Here is a 20412-nt window from a genome sequence, read left to right as displayed (position 1 = left end):
ACCTTCTGTAATTGATTATAGTAACCCAAGAGTTGGCAGGTGGAGCTGTTGACTAATTGCTTTCTACTTAATTTATCAGTTCAGGATTAGGAACGACTAGATCAGGTAGCCCTTGTGTAGCATTGCTCGAATGTCCGAAACAAGTAATCTTAATGCCAAAGGGTATCTAAGATATCATCTTTAGTTTATTGTTGTTATACTTATTTCTGCATTCCAAGAGTTCTCCTTTAGTTACTGTATTTATATTCATATTTGGATAATTTTGAAGCTGCTTTATATTATACTTGAAAAGTGTTGTTTAAGTCTGTTTTTTTTCTGTACACAGTCTAATTTATTTAACTTTCAGTTTTTTACAAGCCCCGACAAAAAATTATAAAAAGACACGTTAAAACTTAATATTTGATTTAGTTGTTCTCAAAAGCAAAGTCACACAGTAGGCTGTTTATACTATGTGCACCAAAATATCTAAATCCATATTTAGTGTCGTAAGCTTGCCAACTTACCGATGAGCAACTATATGTACAAAGGTATAAGATCGAAAGCACTTGTGGATCTGAGGTTAAATTATTCGTGTCCAATTTCTTGTCAGATTAAATAGTAAAATTTCACTGTCGCTCTTATAACACATTGGCTTCAAAATGTGGAGCGCGATTTTTATTTTTATTTTGTTTTGCCCATAAAATAACTGGCGGTGACGGTGTTGACTCTTCGCCTTTCTTCTAGACTATCATTTCACAATTAGGAATGGCTTGCGCGGATAGCCCTCGTGTAGTTTTGCGCAAAATTCAATCAATAAACAATGATTTTAGGTGGACCTGTGTAGTTCTCTAAGGCTTCCGTTTTTTTTAATTATTATTCGGTGTATTCTATCTTGGGAATATTGAATAAAACGTAAGAACTAGAGCGTGCTTATATTTGTAGAGCGTAGGAGGAAAATGTCAAAAAGTGAACTTCGTCAATTATTTCATTACTATTGACGTATGTATGTATCCCTTCCCGCCTCCACCTCCAAATCACTGCCACGATGAACTTCGTCAATTATTTCATTACTATTGACGTATGTATGTATCCCTTCCCGCCTCCACCTCCAAATCACTGCCACGAACATTTGGAATTTTGTATCACAATACGGAGTAAATATTATTTCTTTTTAAACTTCATAGATTTTTCCAGCTTTACACTTTCGAAAAAAGAATAAACTAGTAAAAGGCCAGGAATGATCACGTGGTCTAGGATTCCAGTCCCCATCACACCAAACATGTTTGCCCTTTCAGCTGTGGGGGCGTTATAATGTGACGGTCAATCCCACTATCCCTTGGTGAAAGAGTAGTCCAAGAGTTGGTGGTGGATATCGATGACTAGCTACCTTCTCTCCAATATGTCACTGCTAAATTAGGGATGGCGAGCGCACATATCGCTCGTGTAGTTACACGCGAACTTTCAAAGGAAATATTTAGTAACTAAAAATAATCCTAGGACTGAGAGAGTTGTTTATCTAGTGAAAGGGTTAAGCATTAATACTTAAAATGACGTCACGAAATAAGTTCGTTATTTTTTTACTTATTAAAATGAAACCATTGGCCTATAATAACCTACTCTGTACGACTTTCTCAGCAGTTAAAATACCCTAAGATCAACAAACTATAAACCACTTAGTAATACAAATTCAGTAATAATTTCAAATGCTGGTTTTGATTAAGATGCATACCAATAGTAATAACCTTCCTATTGCGTTACAGGTTTTTGAAGTACCAAATGGTTACTTACAGTTCAATAGGTAAACTATAGGAATGAAATTTTTCAGTCACAGTCAGATGGTGTTTGGAAACAGTACAGTAACATAATGACCTATTTGTGTGTTCTGGAAAAACATAAGAACTTCAACGTTTCGGTTATCTATGAATATCAATTAACCGCACTAATGTGTAAGAGTTGCCCCATAACCTGATGCATACAAAAATAAAACACATAAACACACACGTAATATATATACATATTTAAGCAACTATAATGCCAGTCGTCAACTAACACGAAAGTACACTCATCACATGGCAAAACCTTTGTTTTGGAGTGTTAGAAATATATTTCTCTTGAAAGTATTGAATTGGCCATGAGAGAAAAGAATGCTGTGAAACTTAATGGCACTTTTATGAATAGTTTTTTTTCCATCATTAGTTTGTTCTCATTTATCTTTCCTCTTTAGGACACTCTCGAGACCAAAAAACATTGGATATGTAGAAAATATAGCTCAGCCTAATAAGGATTTTCGAGAGAGAAGCAATTGAACGATTCTTTAAATCTAAAGCACATAAGCACTGCTGTAATCAGACACGTAGTTTCGCACGTCTTGCAATCAGGATGATAAAAGGTAAGCAATTAAAACTAAGGTCGTTTTGAGGTTCGGAAATCTGCCTATTCATCCTCCTGGATGGAAAAAACGGTAAACAAAACCAGGGTAATTTACACATTGTTATGATACTTAAGTAATCTCATACCTATCATTACCGAATTATTCAAATAAAATGTGGTTAGTATTTCAGTGTTAATTAATCGTTTATGAAGAGCCTTACGTTCACGCACGTACTTTAGATTTGAATTTTATACTTCTTAGCTTTTGTCATAAAACAATTTTCGATCATTTGGGTGTTGTTGTTTTTTTAACAGCAAAGCCACATCCAGCGATCTGCTGAGCCCACTGAGGGGAATCGAACCGCTCATTTTAGCGTTGTAAATCCGTAGACATACCGCTGTACTAGCGGGGAACTGCAGCATTTGGGTATGAATGCGAGTTTAACTCAAACATATTTTTCATGAAGTATTTTGTACGAAGAATGGTATTTAAAAAAGTTTACTTCCTTTATATATTTTATTTTTTACAATTACATATTAATATTGCACAATTAAGGTGAGTTAATGTATGTACTAAAAATACACCTTTAACTTGAACTGATGTTTAATTTGAAAAACATTATTTGTTTTATGCTTGATGACTCCTTAACGATTCACAAAAGCGTCATTAACAGAGATAACACCTATGTCAGTTGTTTAGTATATTTCCACTGTAATAATATGCATTTCGAAATGGTTCTTTAGCCTTTATTGAAAATAAACAATACGAAATTTTTGTATCAAAAGACACTATATTAAAATTACTTATAAACGGAACCTAAGAATAACAAAATTTAGAAAACATGTTCTTACCTTTGAATAAATATTTCAGCTAGCGATATGCTCAAACAAAATGATTTCAGTTATTCAATAATTGAGTGAACTTCAATTATGTAAAATTAAAAAATATTTTGACATTATTTACTTTCATGTTACTGTGATCTCTTAGTTACTAGGTTTAGCATTCAAAATATTTTTCTTAACTTTAAATCTTTGTAATATTTATGTGGATTTTCGAGAAGCTGATAATTCTTTTCAATTGTTTAATTTCGGAAATTGAAATATACGTAGACAAAAATACAAGTTCCCCAGTGGTATGTAAGCGGACACACGCCGCTGCAATCTGGGTTTCGATACCCGTGGCGAGCAGAGCACAGAAAGCCCATTGTATAGCTTTGTGCTTAATTTTAAACACACAAACAAACAAAACAAAAACAGCCCGACATGGCCAGGTGGATTAAGGCGCTCGACTCGCAATCTGAGGGTCACGGGTTTGAACCCCTATCACACCAAACATGCTCACCCTCTCAACGTGGGGGCATTATAATGTTACGGTCAATCCCACTAGTCGTTAGTAAAAGAGTAGCCTAAACGTTGGCGGTGGGTGGTGATGACTAGCTGCCTTCTCTCTAGTCTTACACTGCTAAATTAGTGACGGCTGGCACAGATAGTCCTCGTGTAGCTTTGCGCGAAATTCAAAAAACAAACAAATAAAACAAAATACAAAAGGAGTTGTTAATAAAATACCTACCTTTCCCCTATTCGTCCTGGTAGCTCAATGAATAATTTTAAACTGTAAGCTGAACAAACTTGGATGTAACATTATTTTCCAAGGAAAAGTCGTTATGAAAAGACATTGATAATTTAAAAAAAAAAAACTCGATCTCGCGATTTTAAATTAACAAATATTTCGATCAGCTTGGAATTATCAAGGAATAAATAAAGTGTCAGTAAGCACTTTCGTGTATCAGTGAAATAAGAGCGAGTGCGCTGTGATGATTTGCAGAGGGAAAACGTGAGAAAATATAAAAACCAACAAATGCAGAAGTAGAAATCATTCTTAAGCATTTGGCTTTTGACGCTCAAAGCGTAATCCACTTTTCAGAATTTAGCCGAATCTATGAAATGCCTATTGAACGAAGAAATATGAGGAAATTTGAAATTACTACAAATACCGAAAATATTCCTCACCTTTGACTTACGATCATTGATTAATGTGTACAGTTATTTAAAAAGAAAGGAAAGCAAGATATATACGTTTATAACAAATCGAATTTTTACAGCAATTGTAAGAATGGACTTAGAGAAGCATTAATATTATATTTCATAAATTATCTGCCTTTACACATCCCTTATATTTCTCTCTGTTCCTCTGGTTACACATCCCTCCTATTAATCTGTGTACCCCTTACTAAATATTCCACCTATTTCTCTGTGTACCTTTGATTACACATCCCTCCTATTAATCTGTGTACCTCTTACTACATATTCCACCTATTTCTCTGTGTACCTTTGATTACACATCCCTCCTATTTCTTTGTGTACTTCTGGTTACACATCCCTCTTATTAATCTTTGTACTCCTAATTACACATTCTTCCTATTAATCTGTGTACCTCTTGTTACACATCCCTCCCATTTTTCTGTGTACCGCTGATTACATATTCCACCTATTTCTCTGTGTACCTTCTGATTACACATCTCTCCTATTTCTCTCTGTATCTCTGACCTTGTTTTTCTTCTTTCAAAAATATTTTGGTACAACCGAATTATTGTTTCTTTCTACATGTCGTGCATGTCAAACTTAACATCTTCTCGTGGCTATACAACAAAGCTTGACTTTCGCATAAGTTCTAAAATGTATAGAGAAGGTGCAGTTTTTTGAGATTCTGCATAATTCTGTGCTAAATATGCTGAATTCGTTCAGGTTTGAGGTATAAACTTATCATTATTCAAGTAACGTTAGTCTATGTGTACGTGAACCGTGAACATGACAATGCTGCTGTGGAAACCATTTACGTGTTAACTTTATATATGTATATCTGCGTATCTCTGTGTGTGTATATATATGTGTACGTGTGTGTGTGTGTTATTTGATAAATCATCCGTCACAAGTTTTAGATATGTCTGTCGGGATTTCCAAAAGCAATATTTAACTAGAATATCACTTTGGTAGTAACAATAAGCACGTGCGTGCGTTAATAACTTGAACATCAAATAAAAAAAGAAGACATTTTAGGCGTTAACTGAAAGGATGACATTTACCGTGGCATTCATCAACTTTAGAAAGTACAAAATAAAATATTAAAGTAACAAATAATTATCGTATATAACTTTTGCATTACGTCTGACCGACGGTGGAGGTGTAATTTTCACTCGTCTGTCTGTGTGTGAGCAGTATAAATAAATGCGTCTTCATTTTATGTTGATCAAATCTGATACGATGGTTGGATTCCCCAGTAATTAGTCGATTCGCTTTTGGTGAGCAGAAGTCATAGGTCAAAGCTACACTGAGGTCAGCCAAACTACTAAAAAATGTTTTACGTGTGAGATCGACCCGCATGGACAAGTGGTCAGGACGTTCGATTCCCCGTCACACTAAACATGTTCGCCTTTTCAACTATGTGTGTATTATAAAGTGACGGTCAGTTCCACTATTCGTTGATAAAAAAGTAACCCAAGAATTGGTTGTGGGTGGTGATGACTCAGCTGCTTTCCCTCTAGTATTACATTACTAAATTACGGACGGTTAACGCAGATAGCTCTCGTGTAGCTTTGCACGAAATTCAAAACAAAGCAAATCATTTGATTTTGGCTGCTTAAACCAGTAAGACCAGCTTATTAACTTTGGGTAAACGTACCTATAAGGTCAGTACCTCAATGATGAAAGTCAATCATTTTAGTTTCAATATTATACGGGATTTTAAATCCACCGAAACTGAAGAATAGGCCCAGCATGACCGGGTGGGTTAAAGTGTTCGACTCGTAATCTGAGGGTCGCGGGTTCGAATCCCCGTAGCATCAAACGTGCTAGCCCTTTCAAACGTGGGAGCGTTATGATGTGACAGTCAATCCCACTATTCGTTGGTGAAAGAGTAGCCCAAGAGTTGGCGGTGGGTGGTGATGACTATCTGCCTTCCTTCTAGTCTTACACTGCTAAATTAGGGACGGCTAGCGCAGATAGCCCTCGTGTAGCTTTGCACGAAATTCAAAAACAAAACAAACAAAAACAAGCAATCTGAAGAACATTTTGAAAAAAAAAAGAAAAAGGCTTTTTGCACACTGAACTACATTTCTGAAAGTGGGGATTTGCTTGGTATATATTGCAGGTTGGATATAACAAAAAACAACAAGCATTGCATGCCAGGAAGGAGTTGTACTTTCAAGGTGCCTTTCTTGTTTTTAATGTATTTTTTCGAGGGAACTGTTAATTCTTTATTTTATTTTAAACTTAAAACTTTCTTTCATGAAAATGATTTCAAGTGGAAATAATTGTGTTAAACTGTCTTTAAAATACTTAAAATATAAGGTACACGTTCTTGTATTTGAAGCGTTTACAACCATGAAACAATTCAGTATGACTGTTAGTGCAGAGAAAGTTTGTGGTATTCTTTAACAATGAAAAGAAAAAACCATTGTTAATTCGGGGTGCTATAGAACAGTAGAACATTGTTAAGAAAATGTCTTTGCAGTTTAATAATTTATATTTGTTAGGAGAAGAAGAATCTTTGTGTTTCTTCAATTCATCGAGAAATTATGTGAAAAGAAAATTTCACGTAAAGACGTTAATAAAAATAAAAATGTATTTTGAAAGTGTTTCTTATGTCTCGTATAGAAGTAAGGACTTCTCTTGATAGTACCAACATTTTAAGCATGTTAAATGCTAAAATGAATACTTTTGTATATGAAAGATCGTTGAAACTACAATTAATATTTTTTCATTCAGTACTTTTGTCGTTACATTTAAAACAAGGAAAACAATACACATTAAGAAATATTTATCATTGCTGTTTTGTTACATTCAAACAAATAAAGAACTCTTTAACAAGGCGTTAATATCTTTTAACCATGATGCTTTTTACATTGAAAATTTAAGTTACAGGAAACGAAATAATCAACTCAATAAGTTACACCAATGCTCTACTAAGCCTTTTTCATCAACAACGCTGAACACTTTATTTAATTTAGAGGAAAACCACGTTGAGCTATCTTTCGTGTCTACCATGGGGAATCGAATACTGGAATTTTGCGTTGTAAGTCCGAAAATGTACCACTTTTTCACTCGGGGACAAGTTAAACAGAACAGTGAGTCAAAAGGTACGTCGAAAATAATTTGAACATTCGGCATTTATACCTCTTCCGGATCCTGTGCAAGGAAGAAGTTGCCAAGCGTAATATTCTGTTTTACTTACGTACAGGATACATATTAAGATTCTTATATTATTAAACGATATTTTCTTGTAAATATTTTATTTGTAACCAACAATGGAAAGTAAAAGAATAGTAAGATTGTTTGTTTTCTTATATCAAAGTCACATCGGTCTATCTGTCGAGTCCACCGAGGGGTATCAAACCCGTTGATTTTAGCTTTGTAAATCCGTATACTCACCACTGTACGAAAGGGGAGACGAAACAGTAAGATCAGTCATAACTGAAACAGGCAAATATAAAAATAGAACTATAAATAATTGAGATGAGATTTTCTATTGAGGAGAAATAAACACTTTATTTAAAAGGTTCTGAACAAAAGAAAACAGAAAAAAGAAAAATAATTTACATTACATTTTGTTGAGAATATTACTGCATGTGTATAGTGAACTAAAAACAATACTCGCTAGAGGGCACAGTCACTGCAGTGAGATGTAACGGCCATGGTTAAATTGTTTAGTGCATGCTGAGGACGTAAAGATGTCAGACGTTAAAACGAAATGTTCGTAGATTTGTCAAACCCATGAAGTCCCAGAAACAATAGTTTATCGTCGATTGAAGAATCCGAGTAAGTTTATTATTGAATAGTTTTATTGGTAAATATTATTTATTAAACTTTAAAGAACAAATAGAACATACAGTTAAAATAACCATCAAGGATAAAAACCTTAAAAAAAGCAACAACAACAACATCAAATAATCCCTGGTGTTGCGGAATGTTGGTTTAAACTGTGTCGGAAGAACACCCGGATGTAATATTTATAAACAGTTAATACTGCTAAGGTTAATACTTCCGACCGACAATGACAACAAAATGTTTTATTTCATTTTGTACAGCATTAAACTGTTCACAAAAAAATGTTGTCACTAGAAATCAGTTTAGCGTATTTTTCTTTCACTCAATCATGTTGTGAGCTTTGTATCGTGGGTAGCAAAAAATGTTTCAAACTTTTTTATTGACAAACCCATCTTTATAACGATCTTTTTCTTTCTCGTTTTCACAGATGTTTGGCAATTAAATTATAATTTCAGTTATAAGTACGAAATCTGAGACGAAAAAATTTATATATACGAGTGGAATTGTTAACGTTTTCCCATCACAGATTCTCATATAACGTATAGTGCTTCGCGGTACGTTTTATCCGTACAAATCTGACAGTACATACTTTTTTTACCTACACTGTTTATCAAAACTTTCTGACTGATTTCTCCATTATCAGCTTTCAGAGACCTCTATAATAGCACGACCCGTTTCAAACTATTGCATTGCACTGTATTACCTACATCGAAAAACAATCAAACACGTTACCTTTTCAAGACGGAAGTATGGAAGATCTCAGAGGGAAAGTACACTTTCTTTTTCAGAAATTACTTTTCGCTTACCTCTGTTTGAAAAAGAGAACTTCTTTGACTCTTGATTTTGATATATTTTCAGAACAAAACCTAAATGCTAGCCTATATTGTTTATTACTTTTAATTTAATTTCAGTATTTCGTATGAACATTTTAAAATCAAACGTCATGAAATGGACTGACTTCCATGCTATTTGTTTTTGAAGTGCGTTTAAACTCAATGAAAGCGGGAGGTGAAGAGAAGATATAATATACTAATATATAATCTACTCTTCTATAGCTTAAAGATAGGAGTATTTTTATAGTCGAGTGTATACGGAGAATGGATGAGACATAAATGTTACTAATGACATTCTGGTTCTTTTAATATCGTATTTATTCATTCTACTCAGTTACTTTTTTACGTTCTGTATTTCTACACTAATTTTATTATTCAATAAAACATGAAGGTAAGTTTGAAAATACATCACAAGCATTAGTAACTAGTTCGCAAGATCAAACAAAAACTTACACATAGTATTACTTAAGGTATCAGTTTTAAGATAGTTAGTGAATTTCGTAACCACTAAAGAAGTATTGTTGATGATAGCACAATATAGATGTGTATTATTCAGTGGATGATAGCGATAGCACAATATATATGTATTATTCAGTGCATGGTGGCTAGAATACAGTATACATATGTAAATATATAGTTTTAGTGAAAATAATACATTTTAATGAAGTTAAATAGTAAAATAAGTAAAATCATAAGGAAGGACTGCGTTAAAAACAACAAATTTAAACCTATGATTAACTATATTAGTTTGTTATAACTCAAAAACAAGCCGAAAGAAAAACGCTGTATCAACTTAAAAGATCTCCTGGTACAAGCTACAGTGTCGCATTATAGACCGTACCCCCAAAACCTATATATCAATTAGTGCATGATGGTCATAGCAAAATATATGTATAGCAATCACATATATAGTGGCCATAACATTATATATATATCGTTCAATGCATGGTAGCCATATATATATGGTTATGTCACATGGAATATGTATGTTAGTCAGTGCACGGTGGCTATATCAAAAAGTATATATATATATATATATATATACATATTCATCTGTTATCACGTAAGTCGATGAAAGATTATATTGAAACTAGTAAACAGAGCAGACTATATAATAATTCTTAAATATTTTGTTTGTTTGTTTGTTTTGGAATTTCGCACAAAGCTACTCGAGGGCTATCTGTGCTAGCCGTCCCTAATTTATCAGTGTAAGACTAGAGGGAAGGCAACTAGTCATCACCACCCACCGCCAACTCTTGGGCTACTCTTTTACCAACGAATAGTGGGATTGACCGTCACATTATAACGCCCCCACAGCTGGGAGGGCGAGCATGTTTGGCGCGACTCGGGCGCGAACCCGCGACCCTCAGATTACGAAGCGCACGCCTTAACGCGCTAGGCCATGCCAGGCCCTAAATATTTTGAGATAGCACAAAAATCTATCTTCAAAGATGAGCCGTATACACCCTTTACTTTGAAAATAGATCATACGTCACTCGGAAGTTACAATATTTTATTTTTTGAGATTTTAACAGCTTCTTTAAGGAAGTATACCAATAAAACAACTTTATTACAAGAAAAACTTACGTGTGGGACAGTTCTGTGAGGACAGAGCGCATGTTGTAGTACAGCTCCCATGTTTACTTATCAGACACCGGCATATAGAAGTGAACAATAATAACAAATCTTGTAGTAAGAGCATTAGTTGTCCTAAAGAACAAAAGCATTGACTAAAGATTCAAGATTATCAAAACATTTTGCAATACATCTTAAAACATTACTTTTAACTAGTAGCAAGGAGTTGTAACGAAATGTTTAACGACTACTTGTTTTGGTTATGATGTATTTCTACTATCTTTGAATGAGCTAATTATTGGGTAAAGATACAACTCTCTACTTGGATTGTTTTAAACTACTTCAGTTAGTTGAGTCTTATCACATAAGTTTAGAAATGTTATTTAAATAACATTTTGCATTTCTTTTTCTTTCTAAATTCTCTAATAAGACCCTTCCAAAAAATGGTAACGCTACGTTTATCCTACAATACATTTATCAAACGATAACAAAATTGAATCATCCGTACAGTTTATTAGTACTATTGTTCGGCATTTTGCTCTAACAGAACCCTCTACTGGCATCGCGATACTCAGAGATGAACTTGTTTAACGCATCCGAGACAACAGTCTGTGTGTAAAGTTGGTCTGGTTGTCAGTGAGCACTCGACTCACAATTTGCGAGTCGCGGGATAGAAACCCAACGCTGAGCATTCTACCATTTATAGCCACAAGAGCGTTATAATGTTGTGGTCAATATTACTATTGGTTAGTAAAGATTAAACCAAAAGTTAGCAGAGGGTGGTCTATGTGCTCTTCTTCAAGTCTATCACTTCAAAATTAGGGACGTTTCGCGCAGGCAAATCTAGAGCAGCTAGAAAGTTCAACAAATACGCATGTGAAGTTCAAAAACAGTGCAGAAAAACGCGTGCTTAAAGAACATATGTATACGTTTGGAATTAGAGGCATTGATTCAGTTTATAGCGCTAAATTTACTTAGGGAAGAGTCACCCATATATTGACGTGTTTATTTATACTTATTTTTGTTGGCACATCATGGCCAGATAATCGAAGTTTTGAATCTCCGTCACACCAAACATGCTCGCCCTTTCAGCCGTAGGGACGTTATTATGTGACGGTGAATCCCACAATTCGTTGGTAGACCAAGAGTTAGTGGTGGGTAGGGATGACAAGCTGCCTTTCCTCTAGTCTTACACGGCTGTATTAGGGACGTGTAGCTTTACGCGAAAAAAAAAAAAAACAAAAACAAATATAAAGCCAAATTTTTTTTTTTTCTAACAAGATTCATCGCTTTCTAAGAGTATTGATGCTAGTAGAGGACACTGTCATGGGAAAGTGCTGAACAGTTTTACTTATAAAGATGTCCCCAATGCGCCGTGGTAGCTATGAAGACTCATGATGCTAGAACTTGGTTTCGATTCCTCTGATGAGCTGCAAATAGAACATTCTGTAGGGTCTTGATTAACTACAAACTAACTAACTAATAAAAATTATGAATGGCTCGTTTGTTTGTTGTTTGATATATGATTTTCATAAAACAAGGAAAAACGTTATGAATTAATGACAGTTTTTGTTAATGACCTTGGAAAAAAAGGACAAACGTTACTCCAAAACAACATGTTTTGAAAGTAATACCATTAGACTCGAGTAACTGTATGAGACCCGAATGAAGAAATACATCGATATCAAGTAATTATTTCTAAAAGTAGTACATTATCACTTGGAGTGCTGAAAATCAAAATATATCTTATTTTTTGTTTGTTTGTAACTTAATCAAAATATTTTAGAAATAATTTAAGATGACCGGCCTTTATTCTATAGCTTGTTTCATGGGATAAGCATGTTTTGTAGGATATAATCCTTTATAGGTTTAGTTAAAGTTTATTCCGGATTGGTATTGAAATATGAATGATAAAGAGTTAAGACTTTTAAATGCAAACATTGTTTAAAATGTTACCATAGTAAACAGAAGTTAACAACATAAAAAGTAATGGTATAGTTTTTATAGTGAGAATCTATAGACTTTAGTGACATTAGTAGATTCTGTTAAAAACAGGAGAGTAAAGCATAATGCGACACTTCTTTGCTATTTTTCTAAGCACTTTCGTAGCTCTACAATTATTCCAAAATCCCGTATATATAAAGAAGGAAAATATTGCTCCAAAAACGCTAACGATACAGAATCGGTACATTATTATTATTAATTTATTGGAGTTGTTTTCGAATTCACTTAGGTTTTATGTACATATATTATTGGAAAGTGACTTTATTTGTTTGTTAATTTGTGCACAAATTCTCAATAGTATACAATAACAAAATATCAACCACGGATCACGCAATGCTGAAATTTTCATATGGTGTTTTGGAATGCGATAAATCGTATTAACCGTAAACTTCAATTGTATATCTATCTACCGCTAGAGGGCAGAAAGCAGGAACTATTGATAATAAGTAACTGCATAACGTTGCTGGACCCGGCATGGCCAAGCGTTGTAAGGCGTGCGACTCGTAATCTGCAGGTCGCGGGTTCGCATCCCCATCGCGCCAAACATGCTCGCCCTCCCAGCCGTGAGGGCGTTATAATGTGACGGTCAATCCCACTATTAGTTGGTAAAAGAGTGGCCCAAGAGTTGGCGATGGGTGGTGATGACTAGCTGCCTTCCCTCTGGTCTTAGACTGCTAAATTAGGAACGGCTAGCACAGATATCCCTCGAGTAGCTTTGTGCGAAATTCAAAAACAAACAAATAACGTTGCTTGTTGCTTTTTTGAAATTTTGGTCCATAGTGAAGCAAGGACGTACAGGTTCATGATCGTCCCAAACTTTGATCTGATAAAATAAGGGGAAGGCAACTAGCAAACAGCACACACCGCCAACTCTTAGACTACTCTTTTCAGACCAAACAGCAAGATTTGATCATCAATTTTATTTATTGTTCACCCACGGTTCAAAAATATGGAATTTGTTTTTGTGGCAACAGGCCACGAGCCATGACCCCTTAAATTTACAATAAAAGCACACTAACCACTGAATAGCGCACGCCTCACCTTAGTGTATTTCAGTTTATTAAGTCTCAAAAACAGTTTATTAGATACACCCATTATAATTTCAGTTACTCTAAAGCAAGTATATTTTATTTATTCAAAAAGCGCCGCCACTAGAAACTCAGTAAAAAAGAACAAGTTGTTTGCAGGTTTGTTTGCAGTTAAGCACAAAGCTATACAATGGGTTACATGTGTTCCGCTCACCACGGGTATTGAAAAGTGGTTTCTTCAAGTTTGATATACGAGTGTGAATTTTGCAGGAAAAAGCACAAGTTTCTTTGGACAACATATTTATTTACTCACATTTCATAAACTTGCCATTTCATGAAAGTGCCTACAAGGTATCTGTTTCGCTTCAAAGTGTATTAAATTACCACACTGTTGTCAAATGATTATGAACTATACCAGTTTGGTTGACATACGTCTTATTTTTAATTGCCATCCCATAGCTGTTAACTATAGCTAATTAGTTGGTCCACAAATTATTTTTAATTGTCGTCCCATTGTTGTTAACTCTGACTAGTTGATTAGCCCACATCTTATTTTTAATTGTCGTCCCATAGTTGTTAACCCCACATCGTATTTTTAATTATCGTCCCATAGTTGTTAACTCTGACTAGTTGATTAGCCCACATCGTATTTTTAATTATCGTCCCATAGTTGTTAACTCTGACTAGTTGATTAGCCCACATCGTATTTTTAATTATCGTCCCATAGTTGTTAACTCTGACTAGTTGATTAGCCCACATCTTATTTTTAATTATCGTCCCATAGTTGTTAACTCTGACTAGTTGATTAGCCCACATCTTATTTTTAATTATCGTCCCATAGTTGTTAACTCTGACTGGTTGATTAGCCCACATCTTAATTTTAATTGTCGTCCCATAGTTGTTAACTCTGACTAGTTGATTAGCCCACATCTTATTTTTAATTGTCGTCCCATAGTTGTTAACTCTGACTGGTTGATTAGCCCACATCTTATTTTTAATTGTCGTCCCATAGTTGTTAACTCTAACTGGTTGATTAGCCCACATCTTATTTTTAATTGTCGTCCCATAGTTGTTAACTCTGACTAGTTGATTAGCCCACATCTTATTTTTAATTGTCGTCCCATAGTTGTTAACTCTGACTAGTTGATTAGCCCACATCTTATTTTTAATTATCGTCCCATAGTTGTTAACTCTGACTAGTTGATTAGCCCACATCGTATTTTTAATTATCGTCCCATAGTTGTTAACTCTAACTGGTTGATTAGCCCACATCGTATTTTTAATTATCGTCCATAGTTGTTAACTCTGACTAGTTGATTAGCCCACATCTTATTTTTAATTATCGTCCCATAGTTGTTAACTCTGACTAGTTGATTAGCCCACATCTTATTTTTAATTGTCGTCCCATAGTTGTTAACTCTGACTAGTTGATTAGCCCACATCTTATTTTTAATTGTTGTCAAATTGCTAGTAACTATTGATATTTGGTAGGTACACATCTCTTTCCTAGTTGTTCATTACCTATTAACTATGACTAGATGGTTGGTACATGTTTTTAATTGTTGTATGATAACTATTAACTATGACTAGTTGGTAGATATACATCTTATTTTAACTGGTTGATTGATAGGTGCTCATCTTATTTGTTACGAACGAGCTTGTATTTTGACATGTTCAAACTGGACACTTAAAATTCGGATCTTGCTAAATGCATCATTCAGTTTCTAGGTGTTTGTTCCCTAACTTCACGTCCATTCAACTTACCGTTAATAGTTTTAGTTAAGCGATTCATTGAATTTAGACAAGAAGATCTCGCAGGCATTTAGAACGTATTATCATAAGATAAGCTGCAGAATAAGTCTCGAAATGCATTATATAGTTATTTTTACTATGCTGGGAACGATGTAGAAACATCGTGAATATAAGAGCTACGTTACTAAACTTTACGCAATAATAATATTAGGTTGTCCAAAAATAAATATCGGAATTCTAACGATTACATTTAGAAGTTGAATATTGAGTAGCTTATCGTTGGTATTGTCGCTTACAAGGTATCTTAATTGTCTGCTGTTTCAACTCTACTCAGAGTAAGTTTCACAACCCCCAAGGCAACATGGACAAGAACGACTTTCCTCTGATTTTTGTCCAAGTTTGAAGTCGTAGAGGAATGCCTGGATCTGTTACTGAATGTACAGTTCAGCGTTGGTTCCAAAGGTTTCGACATGGAGATGGAAGGTCGTGTAAGGAAACCATCCTTAGATGAAAACATATTAATGGAAGCAGTTGAGACGGACCCTTGCACAACAGTGAGTTGCAGAAAAACTAGGCATAAGCCAATCGAACATTGCCAACCATCTGAGTCTGATTAGAAAGACGAAAAAGTTGGATAAGTGGGTTTCGCAAGAGCTGACTGAAGAACAACAAAATCGGCGTTATGCGATCCATCAAGGATGCCGCTCCAAAAGCTAAACGAATTGGGAATCGAGGTTCTACATCATCTACTCTTTTCCACAGATCTTTCACCTACAGATTTTCATTTTTTCAAGCAGTTTGATAAAAGTTTGAACAATAAACGCTTTAAAAACCAGGCAGCTGCAGAAGAAGCTTCCAGGGAGTTCGTTGACAATAGAAACTCTAATTTCTACAGCAGGGGTATAAACAGCATCGTTACACGTTGGCAAAAGTGTTTTGAAGCAAATGGTGCTTACTTTGATTAAAGCATGCTTTACAACACTGGTTTATACTTTTACAAACTTTGCAGTTCCAAAACGACATTTATTCATGGACAATCTAACATCAATGGGAAAACCTCCGTTATTCGGGCAAAATAAATTAAGTTAAACAAATGTATGTTTAAATATGTTTGCTTGATTTGGTTTTTTGAATTTCAAGCAAAGTCACACGAGAGCTATGTGCGCTATTCGTCCTTAATTTACCAGTATAAGACTAGAGGGAAGGCAACTAGTAATTACCATTCACCGCCAACTCTTGGGCTACTCTTTTACCAACGAATAATGGGATTGATCGTTACATTATAACACCTACACGGCTGAAAGGGCGAGTATGTTTGATGTGACAGAGATTCGAACCCTTCATATTACGAGGCGAGTGCCTTAACCATCTGGCCATGCCAACTTCGCTGAACAAATAGACGAGACCAAGTAATTAGCGTACCCGCACTGTGAATGTTAAAGTTCGCAGTCCACCATTGTAATAACTTGCTCCGTTCTTTGGGACCAGAATGCACTACAAACGTGACTGTGAGCGATGGACGCTATTCACTGTCTCCTTTTCTATGAACTTGTAAGTTCTAAATGAAAAATTATTTTTATGTGGAGTTTTGCCCGAGACTCTGAGAGAAACAAACTCTTAACATACTATAGATATAGTATTGTGCAAAAATGTATAGGGCAAGAGAATATTTTTCATTCTCTCCATTTTATTTCGATAATCCTTCTATGCTATCACAAAATGTAAATTTTAACACTATGTAATGTTTCGCTAATCGCTGTTGACAATTGATTGATCCAGAGTGAGAATACTTATCGTTCTTTAGGATTACAATACACTTGTATCAAAGACATGTCATAAGGATTCTGCTTGAATGAACATATTGATAAATTTTAGGGTTTGAAATAACTGTCGTAATACCCCACTGTATAGAAAGAATTACCCCACTGTATAGAAAGAATCTTGCAAAGAGCTAGCATAATGTGCAGGTGTATGCTGAAAAAATCAATGTAATAGTACTCTACATATGAACCTTGATAAAAACAGTGTTTCACATTATATATTAAGTTTTGTCATGCTACGGCCCAAAAAGTGTAGAAAATTCTCAATAGAGCAAAGAGTTCGCATAAAAGCCTTTTGCGGTGCTGGTTGGATTCTTTGACAAATTATTGCAGGCTTCAAATGCTCCCCAAAAACTGTCAAGTACATCCTAGGTCGTGAGACGGAAACAGGTAAATTTTAAAATAGAAGAGAAGATGACAGAACACTTAACCTCAATAATGTTGATGTTATGTACCTTCATTTATTCAGCCTTTGGAAAAGTAGGAAGACTTCCACTGATCTCAAGCATGAGATAAACAATCGTTTATCAAATGACAGAAAAGTGTCCAGATTTACAGTATCAAGAAGACCTCACGAGAGTAGAATATTTGATTGCGTAGCAGTTTAAAAACACCTTTACTTTAATATCTAAATATTGCCAAGATACTGAAATTTGCTAAACTACAAAAACAGAACTGTTAATGATTGGAAAACGGTGTTACGGCCAATTGAAGTCAAGTTTGAAATATTTGGTTCAAAGCATATGCTGTACGTCTGGTGGAACAAAGGTAAAAGATACTTACCTCAATGTATAGCACCCATCATGAAACATGTGTGAAGCAGTGTGATGGTTTGGAGATGTTTTCTGCCGACGTGACAGGAGATATTTGCAAAATGGGTGAAATAATGGACCAACACAAGTACCATCAGATACTGATCCATTATGGTATACCCGGTGGTTTGCGCATTATCAGTAAAGAATTCTACTATCCAAAAGATAATGACCTCAAACACTCATGCAATCTATATAGAAATTACTTAACTAAGAAAGAAGCTTCTGCTAGAGTCATTTAAATGGTGTAATGGTCCCTAAGACTCCGATCTTAATCTGGGATTTGATAGATCACAAACTTGACAAATCAAAAGTTACTTTCAAAGAAACTTTATGAGAGTTTATTAGAAAAATTCGGAGTAAAATCTCAAAGAACAATTTGATTAAATATCTTAGAACAATGTCTGAAAAGTCGGCTGCAGTTTTTAAAGCAAAAGGGGACACTCAAATTATTAACAGTTTGCTTAATTCAAGCACTTCCTCTGAGTTTATGTGGTACGAAGTATGAAGATTTATAACGTTTTGAAATTTCGAAATTACCACTGGATGAAGCTGGTAAAAATTTGTTTTGTTGAATTTTGGGCAAGACTACTCGAGGAATACTCGCACCAGCCGTCCCTAATTTTGAGGCGATAGGCTAGAGAGAAGACATTATCCACCACAAACTCTTGGGCTACTTTTTTGATCAACAAAAAGTGAAATTGACAAGATGCTTTGTTAATAGTCTATGATTTTTAAATCTGGGATGACCAATGGAGACATCTTTCGAGTAGCTTCGCGCGAAATTCAGCACAAAACAACATTGTTAGAAAACTGAAATATCTGTGTAAACTCTGTTGTAATTGCATAAGGTAAACGATTCACGTACTTGTGTTAGTTAACTAAATTAGTTATCAACCAGAAGTTTTAGTTGACAAAACGTGCAAGAAAACCATGCTTTAAGCAACAGTTTAGTAGTTTTAATGTGGGAACAACTGAAACAAATCAAACCATCCTTTCGACAATACTATAGTTGAGCTAATTCGTTGTTTGGAAAATACTGAGGGCGGATAGCGTTTCTGTAAACTATTGCTTCACTTTGTCAATTCTAATAGTTGAAACTCTATAACAATAAATTAAAGTTTATTTCTAATTAATGATAATACACTCAATAACCTTTCGAGTCAATTATTTGTTAAACTAACATAGTTTTCTCAAATTGTCTTTGATTTAGTTATATTTAGCTCCCTTTTAAAACTGCTTTTCTAAACGAGTCATCTATTTTTAAACAGTATTTTTTATTTTTTATTTGAATTAACCCTTTCAAAAACAGCATTTTTTGTTTGTTATTTTCAGATTAATTGCTATATAAAACAAAAATGTTTATTTCCTTTGTCTTCGAAAACAAATTTTTTGATTCGGCTACTTTCCAAATAAATAATATTTCTGTTTTTCTAACTGACGTTTTGTTTGAAGTGATTATGTTAGGCTGTTGCATATGAACTGGCGACCTGGCATGGCCAGGTGGTTATAGCGTTCGGCTCGTAATATCAAGGACGCAGTTCGAATCCCGGTCGCCCCAAACATGCTCGTCCTTTCAGCCGTTGGGGCATTATAACGTCACATTCAATCCCACCATTCGTTGGTAAAAGAGTAGCCCAAGAGTTGGCGGTGAGTGGTGGTAACTAACTGTCTTTCCTCTAACCTTACGGTGCTAAATTAGGGACGGTTAGTCCAGGTATCCTTTATGTAGCTTTGCATGAAATTCAAAACAAACAAAGCACACAAAATGTCTGGTTTTGAGAAGAAAATGTGAAATATGTACATTTTTTGTTGTTTAATTTATTTAATCAAAATAAGATCCTTTAGACTCAACACATTTATAAATGCCATCTTTTAAAAAAATGGACGTCCTTTGATGTAATGAAGTCTTCCTAGACACTTTCAATTGACCTTTGGTTTGCCATCCTTTTATTTCTTTAAAAATGTCCAAATGTTTAAAAAAGTGATAATCTGTAGGGGAAAGATCTAGTGAAAATGGTGAATGAGGTAAAGTTTCATACTGAAGTTCGTTTAGTTTTAGGACAGTAACGCATGAGACATGAGGTCAAGAATTGTCACGAAGCAGTATGGATCCACTGCAACTGATTATTGTTGGATGTTTTCGCGACAACTTTTGACGCATAATTTCAAGTTTTCAACAACATTTCTTTGCTGTAATTATTTCTCCTGGGTTTAAGAATGAATAACGGATAACACCTGTTGACGACCACTAAACACTAACCATTAGCTAATTAGGGTCAGGAGTTGGTTTTGACATATGTTTCTTCATAGTCAAGCCACCGTTTGGTTCATCGTCGATTGTTGTAAAGAACCAATTTTTTCATCACAGGTGACAATCCCATGGAAAAACGGGTCATTTTTGTTGCGAGTAAAG

The 20412-nt window shown here is 34.8% G+C and overlaps 1 protein-coding gene across 4 annotated transcripts in view; it reads left to right on the top strand.

The window, feature by feature from the left end:
• Positions 1-8026: 8026 nt before the first annotated feature.
• Positions 8027-20412, top strand: part of LOC143246429 (diuretic hormone receptor-like) — a 91680-nt gene continuing 79294 nt past the window's right edge. For all 4 annotated transcript variants that reach the window (XM_076493127.1, XM_076493130.1, XM_076493129.1 and 1 more), the window contains exon 1: positions 8027-8163. The gene's annotated coding sequence lies outside the window, so the exon portion shown is untranslated. The remainder of the gene's footprint in view (positions 8164-20412) is intronic.

The sequence above is a fragment of the Tachypleus tridentatus genome, chromosome 3 (assembly GCF_004210375.1).
Source record: "Tachypleus tridentatus isolate NWPU-2018 chromosome 3, ASM421037v1, whole genome shotgun sequence".
NCBI classification, from domain to species: domain Eukaryota; kingdom Metazoa; phylum Arthropoda; class Merostomata; order Xiphosura; family Limulidae; genus Tachypleus; species Tachypleus tridentatus.
This window is presented reverse-complemented; position numbering and strand designations above follow the sequence as displayed.